The sequence below is a fragment of the Simochromis diagramma genome, unplaced genomic scaffold (assembly GCF_900408965.1).
Source record: "Simochromis diagramma unplaced genomic scaffold, fSimDia1.1 OVJJ01000517.1, whole genome shotgun sequence".
In the NCBI taxonomy this organism is placed as follows: domain Eukaryota; kingdom Metazoa; phylum Chordata; class Actinopteri; order Cichliformes; family Cichlidae; genus Simochromis; species Simochromis diagramma.
The window spans coordinates 1,571,657-1,583,867 of record NW_024387173.1 but is presented as its reverse complement, the minus strand read 5'-3'; the positions used below and the strand labels follow the sequence as shown (position 1 = coordinate 1,583,867).

Genomic DNA, 12,211 nt, shown 5'->3' with positions numbered 1-12,211 from the left:
CTGGTCCATCCAGAGCCATATCATCTTGAAATATACATACAACAAGCCAAACCACACCTTGGTCACACCAACCCTTTTCCGCCCTGAAGATGTCCAACGCCATCTTAGTGTGGACTGTCAAAGGTGACTTTAATGCTGACTGTTCCGACAATCCATTTTATAACATTTCCTGGTCAGATTAGCCAATCTCTGCACACTGGAATAAACATAATCAACATGATCAACATTTTTGCTGTGTGTTATTTCACACAGCAAATCGATTCCAATGCTCCATCCTTATGTGGTTTGCTACATTATGTTTATCCAGAATTCTACTCTGTCTCTAAATGTTTCAAGAATTTTTCAAGTTTGGGGTCAAATTTTGAGAATTTGACCATAAGTGAAAGTTATGGTGTTATCACCCCCTTCGGGGCTTACCTTTCCCAGTTTTGAAGATATTCCTCCCTATTCTTTGCAAATACCCCCTTTTGGTGGTGAAAAAATGTTGGTGTGGTCAAGTGGGTGCTGTAAAAACAAAAGCTCAGGACAGAACAGTTATCAGTCATGTACTCCATACAAAATTAGCATATATTTGATTTCATATTGATCCTCTGAGTGTAATGGTACATTTTAATCTGAATTTATCAAAGCTAAGCACAATAATTTTTCTTTCTTTATTTTGCTCTTGTTCTTGTGCCGCACCACATCTCAGCACATGGCCATGTCGGTTTTATCCTACTTTTAAATTGCTGACTATTTCAAGAAGGCACCTAAAAGATGGGGACCAGTGTTTATTATTACAAATCTCCATTTTGAATGTGACAAGCCTACCATTTCCCTGTTATCCATAGATATTAATAGAGTTTTTTGGCTTTTTTCTTTACCTCTATAAAAGTTAATTGACTCTTTACAGTGGCCTGCTATGGTTAACAATAACATGCTCCGTCATGAGTGAAATCAAACCTTTTCTTCACTTTAGCATTTAACATTCCCAACAATATAATGTGATACATTAATCGAAACACAGCTACTAAAACACACTTTTCTTAATGCAAACATCAGAAACTCAAAATTAGCAACCAAAGGGTTAAGTCTGCAGTTCACACTCCTGTGAAGCTACAGCCTCCCCCCTTAGTCTCTGTCAACCTTCTGTTCTTACAAAAAACAAAACAAAGCAAGACAAAACATCCACCCTTCTTTTACAGGCTGGGTGAATTGTTTGTGGACCTTTACTAATCAAACACAGCAAATTCAAAAGTGTTAAATGTTTTGGTGTTAATCGTCTTCTTGCAAAAGTAGAGTCACATTCTTTTAATGTAACTCTGAGGTGTAAAACGATAGTAGTTAAAATCGAGCGTTAAAAATGAGTGTTTCTATTTCAAATCTGGAGGTGTTACAATGGAAACATTAACTCTTGACCTCTTAACTCTGAACTCCTACAGGGGCTATGACACCAACAGAGTAAATTCACAGACTCCGCCCCCAGCACCACAGGCTCCAATTTAAGCTGAAGTGAAGCCGTTTCAGAGCATTTTGCTCTATATATTTGAGTTGTTTGCCATGCTTGGTAAGTCATTTTTCAAAGATTGTTTCAATTATTTCTATTATCTTTTACTTCTGTGGCTCTTTGGAGTTGAGACAAAGCTGTGTGAAAGGCATTAGCCATGTTACTCGGTGATAGCATAATATTCTGTTTCAGCTAGCTGACAGGTATTGTTTGCGGGCAAATACCACAGCCTTGAAAAAGTTTGCATGTGAATTTTCAGTCAAACTGGTCAAAATACACCTAAAACCATGTCTAGAATGTGAAATGTTGGTATAATGGTGCTACTTGAAGCCTGAAAACGATCGCCCATAAAAACGAGCAAACAGCAGTAGCAGACGTCCTGACTGGGTTCTACATTAGCATAGATCCCTCCAGAGTTTTGTGCACACGGTTTAGGTAAAAATTAAAAGGTTAAGGTTTTACATTTACTTCAGCATTACCTGTTGCCTGTGTCCTTGTCTTTTGGGAAAATACTTTACACAAGTAATGGCTCAAAGAGGATTCCTTTTTTTTTCTTTCCTTTTTTCTTTTCACTGTGCTGCAATTGTTTACTGGATTATTTGTGGCATTAATTAGCGTCAACTAATTTTATTCAATCTCCGCACAGGATATGCTTGTGAAGATGGAATCTGGGAGAGAGCAGAAGTGCTTTGAAGTTCCACAAAGTGATGAATGAAAGACATGCATATTGTATTGAAGAAATAAGTGTTGCGAATGCTGTTATTTGCATTTACCAGCTCACCTATGTCAGACCTTTTGATACACAAAATTCTAATGAAAGTGAGAACATGTACACTGTTACATCTTTCAGAAAATGTTTTCAAATTATGGTGCCCAGTTCAGAATAAATGTTTTCAAAAACCATTGTGTCTTTTTAGTAAAAGTTTATTTCCAAAAGAGATTTCTAGAAGCTCAGAACAGTAAAATTCCCGTTTTTTTTGTTTTTTTTTAGAATTAATTAGAAGATAACTCTTACGTAGTTAAACTAAAATAATCTTTGAGAGTTAGTATATAAACTCTCCAAAAAGAGTTAAATTAACACTCTTTGGTGTGGACCCATATAAAGACTTTAATAGTGTTGAAATCAAATCCGACAGTGTTAATTTGGACATGCTGGATTTGCTGTGTAAAGTCAGCACTGCCTTTGTCTCAGTATCAAGTCAGTTAAAACTTTTAGTCGTCAGTCCAGTCACATGCATACATCCACACCCATTCATACCAGAAGTTGCTGATAATGGAGTCTCACGCGCAACCTATTCGAGCCTCCATCACCAGCAAGATGACGTCATCATTTTAAAGGAAAACAGTTCCTTGTTTTTTGACTGGATTGACTCGCTGCAATCCTTTTGGGTTCAGGACTTCTCATGTGATCAATGTCCCATATAAGTGAATTTCTCCCAAGCCCATTATAATCATGAAGAAAAACACTTTGCGACTGTTTTCAGTAAGAATATTTTATAGCGCTTTAAAGTTCAATCTCTCAGGCCTGGATTAAAGAGCTGATTTGTTAAATCAGGAACTCACAAAATACCAAAATACTCTCTCTTAGAGAAAGAAAACAATCCAAACCTCACAAATAAAATAAACCTAGTGTTAAGCAAAACCCAAAAATCAACCAAAACTTCACCAGAAAGTTTTTCTCCCTCCCGGGACAATATTGTGTAGACGTGCAGGTACCGTAACTCCTTTTTGCACTGACAAAAACATGTTGGATTGACTTAATTCAATAGTGGACACTGGTTGCACACAAATGCTTTGCTTTGGCAGGAACTTAAACAACCGGGTTAAATCAAAACAACCTTTTCATATTCTCTCCGAAATAAAACTCACACCGTTAATTCATCATTTTCACTCTGTACCACTGCTCCTTATCAGGCTGTGTGAAGCACAGTAAACAATTCAGTGGAGGCCTTAAGCCATAAACAGACATCACGCACAGACATTGTTTTCACAACCCAACTGCTTTAGACCTTGTCCCCTAAATCTACACAAATGCCCTCTGGGTGGCATAAAATGCATTTAACCAATAAATAATCAATGGGTTCTTGTCGTTGTAACCGACTCCGTATTTGGATGTTTGTATGCAGTATTTGTTAGTAAAGCATTCTTCATTGCATCAGCGTGTGTGTGTGTATCACTCTTCATTGCACAAGCATGTGCATGTGTGTGTCATTTCTCAGTGAATTGACTCAGCGCGTGTGTGTGTGTGTCAGTTCTCACTCAATCAACGAGTGCATATGTGTTCATATGTGTGTTTCTCTTCATTCTGAGTCAGTGCATGTAGATGTATGTGTTTGTGTGTGTGTGTGTTCATCACTTTCCTGTTCTGGTGTTCTGGGTAAACCACGGCCTGAAGCGTGCCCTGGGGTTCTGCCCTCCTCCTTTTCAGTCTGTTTGCATCCATTGATGCTGCTGCTCAAAGTTCTATCCATACTGGTTCTGGCCCCAATTGAGGCAGTGCTTTTCTCCAGTGTCCTGCATCTTCTCCTTGTTCCGCTCCTCCTTAACTTGACCCTTTTGCTTCTGTAGCTCCTTCAGGGTTTGCTCCTGCTGTTGGAGCTTTTTCGTCAGGTTTGGCGACCTCCTGCTCCAGCAAGGTCCGGCCTGATTTCAAGTCTTGTGTCTGGGACTCCAAGCCTGACTGATGGGTTCGATTATCAGCCAGCTCCTCCTGAGCCATGCTCAGTTTCTGCTCTGATGCCTTGAGCTCTTACTGAGGGCAGAAACCTCAGAGTCTTTTCCGTACACGTCAGATTGAAGTCCATTGATGTTTTCCTTGCTTTGCTCCACGGCCTTCTGCAGCTCTGCTGTTCGGCTCTTCTCAGAGGTCAGCTCCTGGCCGAGCCCTGACACCTGTGCCTTCAGCTTATTTTCTCCTGGTGCTTTTGTTCATTCCGAGGTGCCTCCTGACCTCAGTTACTCCTCCTGTCTCTGGCACGCCCTTTTTGCTGCCCGATCATCCGTGTTGGTCCGTCACTGTCCTGCACAGTTTTAATGCAGAGTTGTTAAGGTCAGCATTGTCTTGCTCGGCCTCACTTTTCCTCCGGGCTTAATGGGCGTCTCGTCACAGCTCTGTCAGCTGAAGCTGTCTGGAAATTATCCCCCGTTGTGAAACGGGCCTTGGATTTAACGCTCTCCGTCTCCGCTGCATGAGATCGTTTTCCTGCAGCACTGTTGACATTTTCAGGTTGTTGTTGTGGGTCCAGCTGCTGTAGCATTTGGTCAGGGTCACATCAAAGATGGTAGAGGAGAGAGCAAAGATGGTAGACGGGAGAGCAGGAGTCCAGGGTCAGCCTCGGCTTTCCGGGCCGACAAAGCAGCCTGTAATCAAACATAAAGAGAAAAAACAAAACAAACACAAAACAGAAACAGATGAACAGGAAAATGATGTTGTGTTGGCTGTGTTATTCAGAGAGGGGAGAAACAACGGGACCAGGCCCTGTGTCAGCCTTCTCTCCCCCTTTTTTTGTTTTTTCTCACCATATAATCAACTCATGACCCACCAAGCTGACAGGACAACACAGGTACATGTTAAAATTCTTAAGATCATGTTTAAAAGCCCAAAAAAGGAATTTTCTTTCATTCAGTAATCACTTGTATTAATCAATCAGCAGAAAACATGTCACAATTTGAACCTTTTTACCACTAAATTTGTCGTGTCATCACTGGTTGGTCAGACCAGTGTCTTTTTGTTGAAGTTAAGTTGTTATCCTGCAACCCAGAGAGTTTATTTGTTAGTAGTGGATAAACTTTATCATTTAACAACAGGTGTATGTTAAGTTTCGCTGCTTTAGCCTTGCTGGAAAATCTTCACGTGTTCATGAGTGTAAGCTGTTTCTTCATTGCGCGTATGTGCGTTTGTAGGTGGGTTATTTTAACTTTTTCTCAAACAAGGCATTTCTCTAACACGTGCCTTTCTCTCACATTTCTCTGCTTGTGTGTGTTTTTGTTTCACCTTTTGTTGTGATGCTCCGGACGCCTTCCCAACCTCCACAAGTCTGTTGGCCCCAATTTTATATGTTAAAAACTTCTCTTAATTTCTCCTCTAATTCTCTGCTAGCTGCTGTCTTTTCCACAGCTGCTGATTCTTGCCGAGTGTGGTTTCCATTACTATAATTTTGCTTCGGCCGCTGTGCTTGTGGGGGGCAGTTGGTCCAGACCCGTAGCCACCTGTATTAACACACTAAGAGATTTATTTAATATCATTTTCATCACAATCTTACTCTGCCGACTGAAGTGCCGGTCTAAATCATGCACGATTTGTCTCTTCTATATCAAAACCCAGCCAAACATCAAACATTCAGCATAGTCATTCAAAACCTTATTTGTAATGTTATAATCAGCAAAATCAGCGTTTTAATTACAGGCATGTATCATTGTTTGCAAATCATAATTATAAAACTCAAAAACACGCTAAACAGGAAGCAAAAGTCCTCTGTGCGCTTCACAGCAGCCACCTCATTTGCATGTTCACACACAGTCTAAAAATAGCTCGCAGCGCTGCAGCGCGCTGACATCACACACACAGCCTCGTCTCACACAAAGCTCTGTTATTTTATGTTACAAAGACGTCTTATATTTACAATCACTGTAAGGCCTGACAGATTTAGCGCCTACACCATTTTGACAAATTTAAGTTAACGGTCCAACCGAAAAAGTCCAACTTTTTTGTGATCAATTAACCAGTATCTGTCCAACAGTCTCTGGCCTCATCTCTAAAAGTCCCTAACTCAATTTAAAAGTGTCCAACACCCAAGGTCCAACCTTTGCTGCCCAAAAAAGCGCAGATACCGTTCCAAACGGCAAAGTGGTCCAACCACTATTTATTCTGGAGTGCCCCAAGCTCCACAGTGACCAACTGACTATCCCTCAAAGAGGACAAGGCCTAGGCGTCCCCAGCCTTGGCAAGCGTTACCTCTGAGCACTGCGCTTCTCAGCGGTCCAACCGCCATTCTATAATAATTTATAATACTTTGAAACAACAGTCAACACCTCAAAACAAGTGTATGACTGACCCAGGTCCAACCTGTCTGACCAATGGGGACTCTAACCCACAAAATGACCAATTGCCTATCAAACTAAATTCACTCAGCAGTCCAACTGCTTTAAATACTCAGTACTGTCACTTTCAAAGTTTCGTTATCATTACTTCAGCTTCAGTTCTCATGGGATTTTTCATCAAAATCAAAACAGACATCTACCAGTAATTTCAGTGAGTAGACTTTAATTTAATCATGTCCAATTTGGCACACTTTGGAAATAATTCAACAGGTAGTGCCTTACCTTTGTATAAGCCGGCTTATGCCCACTCACGTCAGACCACTGGCTTGTGCCTGTCCGTTCGACAACCTCGGACCGTCCAAACCTCCAACTTCCACCCCAATACCACAGGATGAGCCCCCAAACTGTTACGGATTCAAATATTGGGGATGGATACAAGAGGAAAAGCCACAATAACAACACTGGTCCGGCCGGGTTGAGTCAAACGATGATTTTAATAGTCACACGCGTGGGAGATGGACACTGTATGCAGACAGCCTCAGATCTCAAAATGGTGGAGCATTGATCAAACTCTTATAGCCTCTGGTGCCCCCACCTTATCATAAAAGCCTAAACATTCACATGCTTTCTCTCACACAGCGCCTAAGCTACGACCTTGGCTCCCCGTTTATCTGCTCCTGCTGAGATGGGGCAGAAAACTCCAGTATGTTCCGTTCTCTTCTAATCAGACAAATAAGGCGATGATTTTCTGCAAACAGTATTTCTTATAACATCATAAAACAATATCATTCATCCACAATAAATCAGCAGTCTAATGTAATGCAAATCAGTTTAACAAATGCAATAGTTATCACCTTCTTCTACTTCAGGAGAATAATGCAAACTAAAACTACAGTGGGGCAAAAGAGTATTTAGTCAGCCACCGATTGTGCAAGTTCCCCCACCTAAAATGATGACAGAGGTCAGTAATTTGCACCAGAGGTACACTTCAACTGTGAGAGACAGAATGTGAAAAAAAAAAAAAAAAAAAAAAAAAAAAAAAAAAAAAATCCATGAATTCACATGGTAGGATTTGTAAAGAATTTATTCGTAAGTCAGGGTGGAAAATAAGTATTTGGTCAATAACAAAAATACAACTCAATACTTTGTAACATAACCTTTGTTGGCAATAACAGAGGTCAAACGTTTACTATAGGTCTTTACCAGGTTTGCACACACAGTAGCTGGTATTTTGGCCCATTCCTCCATGCAGATCTTCTCGAGAGCAGTGATGTTTTGGGGCTTTCGCCGAGCAACACGGACTTTCAACTCCCGCCACAGATTTTCTATGGGGTTGAGGTCTGGAGACTGGCTAGGCCACTCCAGGACTTTCAAATGCTTCTTACGGAGCCACTCCTTTGTTGCCCGGGCGGTGTGTTTTGGATCATTGTCATGTTGGAAGACCCAGCCTCGTTTCATCTTCAAAGTTCTCACTGATGGAAGGAGGTTTTGGCTCAAAATCTCACGATACATGGCCCCATTCATTCTGTCCTTAACACGGATCAGTCGTCCTGTCCCCTTGGCAGAAAAACAGCCCCATAGCATGAGGTTTCCACCCCCATGCTTCACAGTAGGTATGGTGTTCTTGGGATGCAACTCAGTATTCTTCTTCCTCCAAACACGACGAGTTGAGTTTATACCAAAAAGTTCTACTTTGGTTTCATCTGACCACATGACATTCTCCCAATCCTCTGCTGTATCATCCATGTGCTCTCTGGCAAACTTCAGACGGGCCTGGACATGCACTGGCTTCAGCAGCGGAACACGTCTGGCACTGCGGGATTTGATTCCCTGCCGTTGTAGTGTGTTACTGATGGTGACCTTTGTTACTTTGGTCCCAGCTCTCTGCAGGTCATTCACCAGGTCCCCCCGTGTGGTTCTGGGATCTTTGCTCACCGTTCTCATCATCATTTTGACCCCACGGGATGAGATCTTGCGTGGAGCCCCAGATTGAGGGAGATTATCAGTGGTCTTGTATGTCTTCCATTTTCTGATGATTGCTCCCACAGTTGATTTTTTCACACCAAGCTGCTTGCCTATTGTAGATTCACTCTTCCCAGTCTGGTGCAGGTCTACAATACTTTTCCTGGTGTCCTTCGAAAGCTCTTTGGTCTTGGCCATGGCAGAGTTTGGAGTCTGACTGTTTGAGGCTGTGGACAGGTGTCTTTTATACAGATGATGAGTTCAAACAGGTGCCATTCATACAGGTAACGAGTGGGGGACAGAAAAGCTTCTTACAGAAGACGTTACAGGTCTGTGAGAGCCAGAGATTTTCCTTGTTTGAGGTGACCAAATACTTATTTTCCACCCTAATTTACAAATAAATTCTTTACAAATCCTACCATGTGGATTCATGGATTTTTTTTTCACATTCTGTCTCTCACAGTTGAAGTGTACCTCTGGTGCAAATTACTGACCTCTGTCATCATTTTAAGTGGGGGAACTTGCACAATCGGTGGCTGACTAAATACTTTTTTGCCCCACTGTACATAATAATTCACAACCTTTAATTAAGGGTATAACATGGCATAAAATAATATTATAATCTAACAGAATGGTTGGTGATATTAAAGTCCTGTTTGTGGCACATTAGTATATGTGAGGGGGCAAACTCCTCAAGATGGGTGGTGACCATGGTACTATTGTTTTTTTAATAGGAAGAGGGCCATGTGACACATCAAACTTATTGGTAATGTCACAAGAAAAACAATGGTGTGTGTAACCCATATCAACTACTCCCTGTCACATGACCCACGTCAGCTGATTTGAGGTCCCTCTTCTGATTGGCTCCTTTCACGTCGCGGCAACTCTGAAAACGGCTGTGGAGGGATACTTCCGGGTTCGACTCCTGCTGTGGCTGTGAGCTTATGGCATTTAGAGCGGTATTGGAAAACAAAGCGTTTTCTCTCTTCAATTCATCTTTAAACTTTAAACTCAGCGGTAAGTGTCCTTAATATCTTTCAACCTTTGGTTGTCAGTAACCAGCCGATCGTTTTCGCGATTAAAAAATGACTTTGTGCGGCAGCGTTCCCACCGCGAGCAGAACTTCGGTTCAAAAACCGCTGTTTTTGAACACTTTTATTTACTTAAGCATTTTTATGGGCTTACTTTGAAACAAAGTGCGATTGAATGAATGATTATTGTTATGTGTTGCCTTGAATTCGGCTATGCTGTCTGTTAGACAGTTGTTTTTCTTTATTGTTGTTTTTGTATTGTTTGTAGCGAACTCTACTGGAATGTATAGATTAAGCTACGTAGCCAAGATGATTAATGATTTAACTGTTGTACATTGATGATGATGATTTATGATTTGCATTGTTACCTAGACTTGCAGAAGAATATATTTGTTTACCGGTAAACTGAAGTGAACTTGATGTGCTAATGGACATTTTTCTGACCTACAGGTCAGGTTTTTTTTCCCCCTTTGAATTGATCTTCTTCATATTGAAGTGGCGAGCCGGTAGGACCATCCTTTGTTTTCCCCTCTTTTCCCCCACTTAGCCGTCTTTGGATTACGGACATATTTCCCATTGTATGAAGCTGGACCCTAAGGAGGAATACCTTAAAAGTGAACTTTAAAAAGAAAAGGACCAGAAAAAAGGACTCTTAGCAAAAGGACTCTTGCACAGAAAAATCACAGCATTGATTTATTATTTAATTGTGGACATTTACGTTGTGTGTTGTATTAATTATTTTGTTCCAATTCCCCTTTCCCCTATTTATGCAATATATTTTTGGTACAAGACATTGCAGTCTTTGGTCTCATCATTCACACCATCTAGGCTCCATAAAGAACTATTTCTTCTGCGCGTCAGTCAGTAAATTCATCCATTGACATAAACTAGTCCTTAAATAACTTTGCGTTACATGTGCTTGGTTTCAACGTAACTGATGAAAGATTTTTAATTTCGTGATTATGCTTAGTTGTAGCTTCATTTAAAGGAAGAAGAGCTTGTGAATTGGAACCAACACAGGAAGAGAGATTGAAGCCATATGTGTAGAGGAATGCGGTGACATACGATACTACCTCCTGTTTTAAACAGACAATCTGGCGCTCTCCCTCTCTTTCTCTCCTTTTATGGGAATGTCTGAATTTCTATACATACAAAGTTACCTCCTTTTTCAGCAGATAAGCAAAAGGTTTTCTCCTTAGGAAAAATTAGCAGTTCCATACATGCCACTCCTACTGCTGTGGAAACTTGCTTTAAGTATAAATAAAGGATGTTCTGAATGCCCTGGGCAGTTTTTCTGTGTCACATCGGTTGAGCAGTGACCGCCCATGCGCATGTAAAAAATAGATATCTGAGTTGTAAGTGTCTTTGCCTTCTAACAACTTTCTCCTCACATTTTCTTGGTCCTCCGAGCCGGATGAGGAAGCATCGGCCGCTGTGTTCTGGCGTCGTGGAAACTGCACTGAAAGTCTGTCGACAGCCTCTTCGGAGTGAAAGTCCAGAGACGTGAAATTCGGGATCTGGCCAGTGTCATTAAGTGGTCCACGACGCTGGGATCCAGTGGCTGACTTTCAACATAGCCAGAGAGTCTTGGGGAGGTAAAGAAACCACTCACTTACACTTGCGTAAAACGATGCTAGGCCTTATCCGAAAGGATGTAATTAGTCTAATCCACTGCACGGATTTGCAAAATAAAATTTTTTAAGGACTAATCCGCTGAAAGGGTTTTCAAAATAAAAGCTTAAGGACTAATCCGCTAAAAGGATTTTCAAAATAAAAGCTTAAGGACTAATCCGCCGAAAGGATCTCAAATTGGGAATTTTTAGGACTGACCTGCCGAAAAGGTCTGCGCGACTGTGTAAATGTTTGTATAAGTGTGGGGTGTTTTTTTTTTTTTTTTTTTTTTTTTTTTTTTTTTTTTGTGTTGAGAGTGAATTGATTTAAACAGCACAATACGTTGCTGAATCACACTCATTGTTATTGTCATTTTATTTCCTGTCAGTAGCTGAAGTACTGGTGACAAAAGAGAATGGTTGAGTTCCGCCTCATAAAATTGACACCGCTTCAGAATAGCTGGAGTAGAAGGGCGTGTCAATAACCACTCTTTAAGTCTAATACCAGAGAAAGCTCTGCAGTTCTGTTTTAATGGGTAATCTATGGGCAGAAATCTGTGCCATCAGAAACTGAATTTGAATAAGTTCAATTTGAATTTGAATTGCTCAGATTGAATCTGAATTGTAACTTGAATAAATGCTTTTGAAAACTGAATTTGAATTAGTCTAATTTGAAATTGAATTTATGGTTTGAAAATGATCATCACTAAATTGAAATTGAATTTCATATTTTGAAAATGAATTGATTTGCTTTGAAACTGCATTTTATCCTTTAAAAATTCAGCTCTTGAATAATTTCAGTTTCACTTCTCACCATTCAGTTTCAGTTCTACAATTCAATTTCAGTTCCAAAATTCAGTTTTTGGAACTTACATCCGGTTCCGGTTCAAGCGCAGATTAATAGAACTACGTTTTACTAGCGGACTGAAAGTGTTACCGACGGGAATCTACAGCGTCTTGAGCTGAATTAAGACTTCAGAAGTCATTCGTCATGTCGAATGACCAGCGGATAAACTCAGGTTAATAATAAATGTATTACATGTATAAGAACAAGCGTCATGTTAACAAATGATAGCCGTAAG

General features: G+C 40.6%; 1 long non-coding RNA gene across 1 annotated transcript; it reads left to right on the top strand.

Moving 5' to 3' along the window:
• The first annotated feature begins 9,384 nt into the window (after window positions 1–9,384).
• Window positions 9,385–10,310, top strand: LOC120744745. Its single transcript, XR_005698452.1, has 2 exons — window positions 9,385–9,505; window positions 9,970–10,310. It is a non-coding gene; the product is annotated as an uncharacterized LOC120744745 (long non-coding RNA).
• Window positions 10,311–12,211: the final 1,901 nt, after the last annotated feature.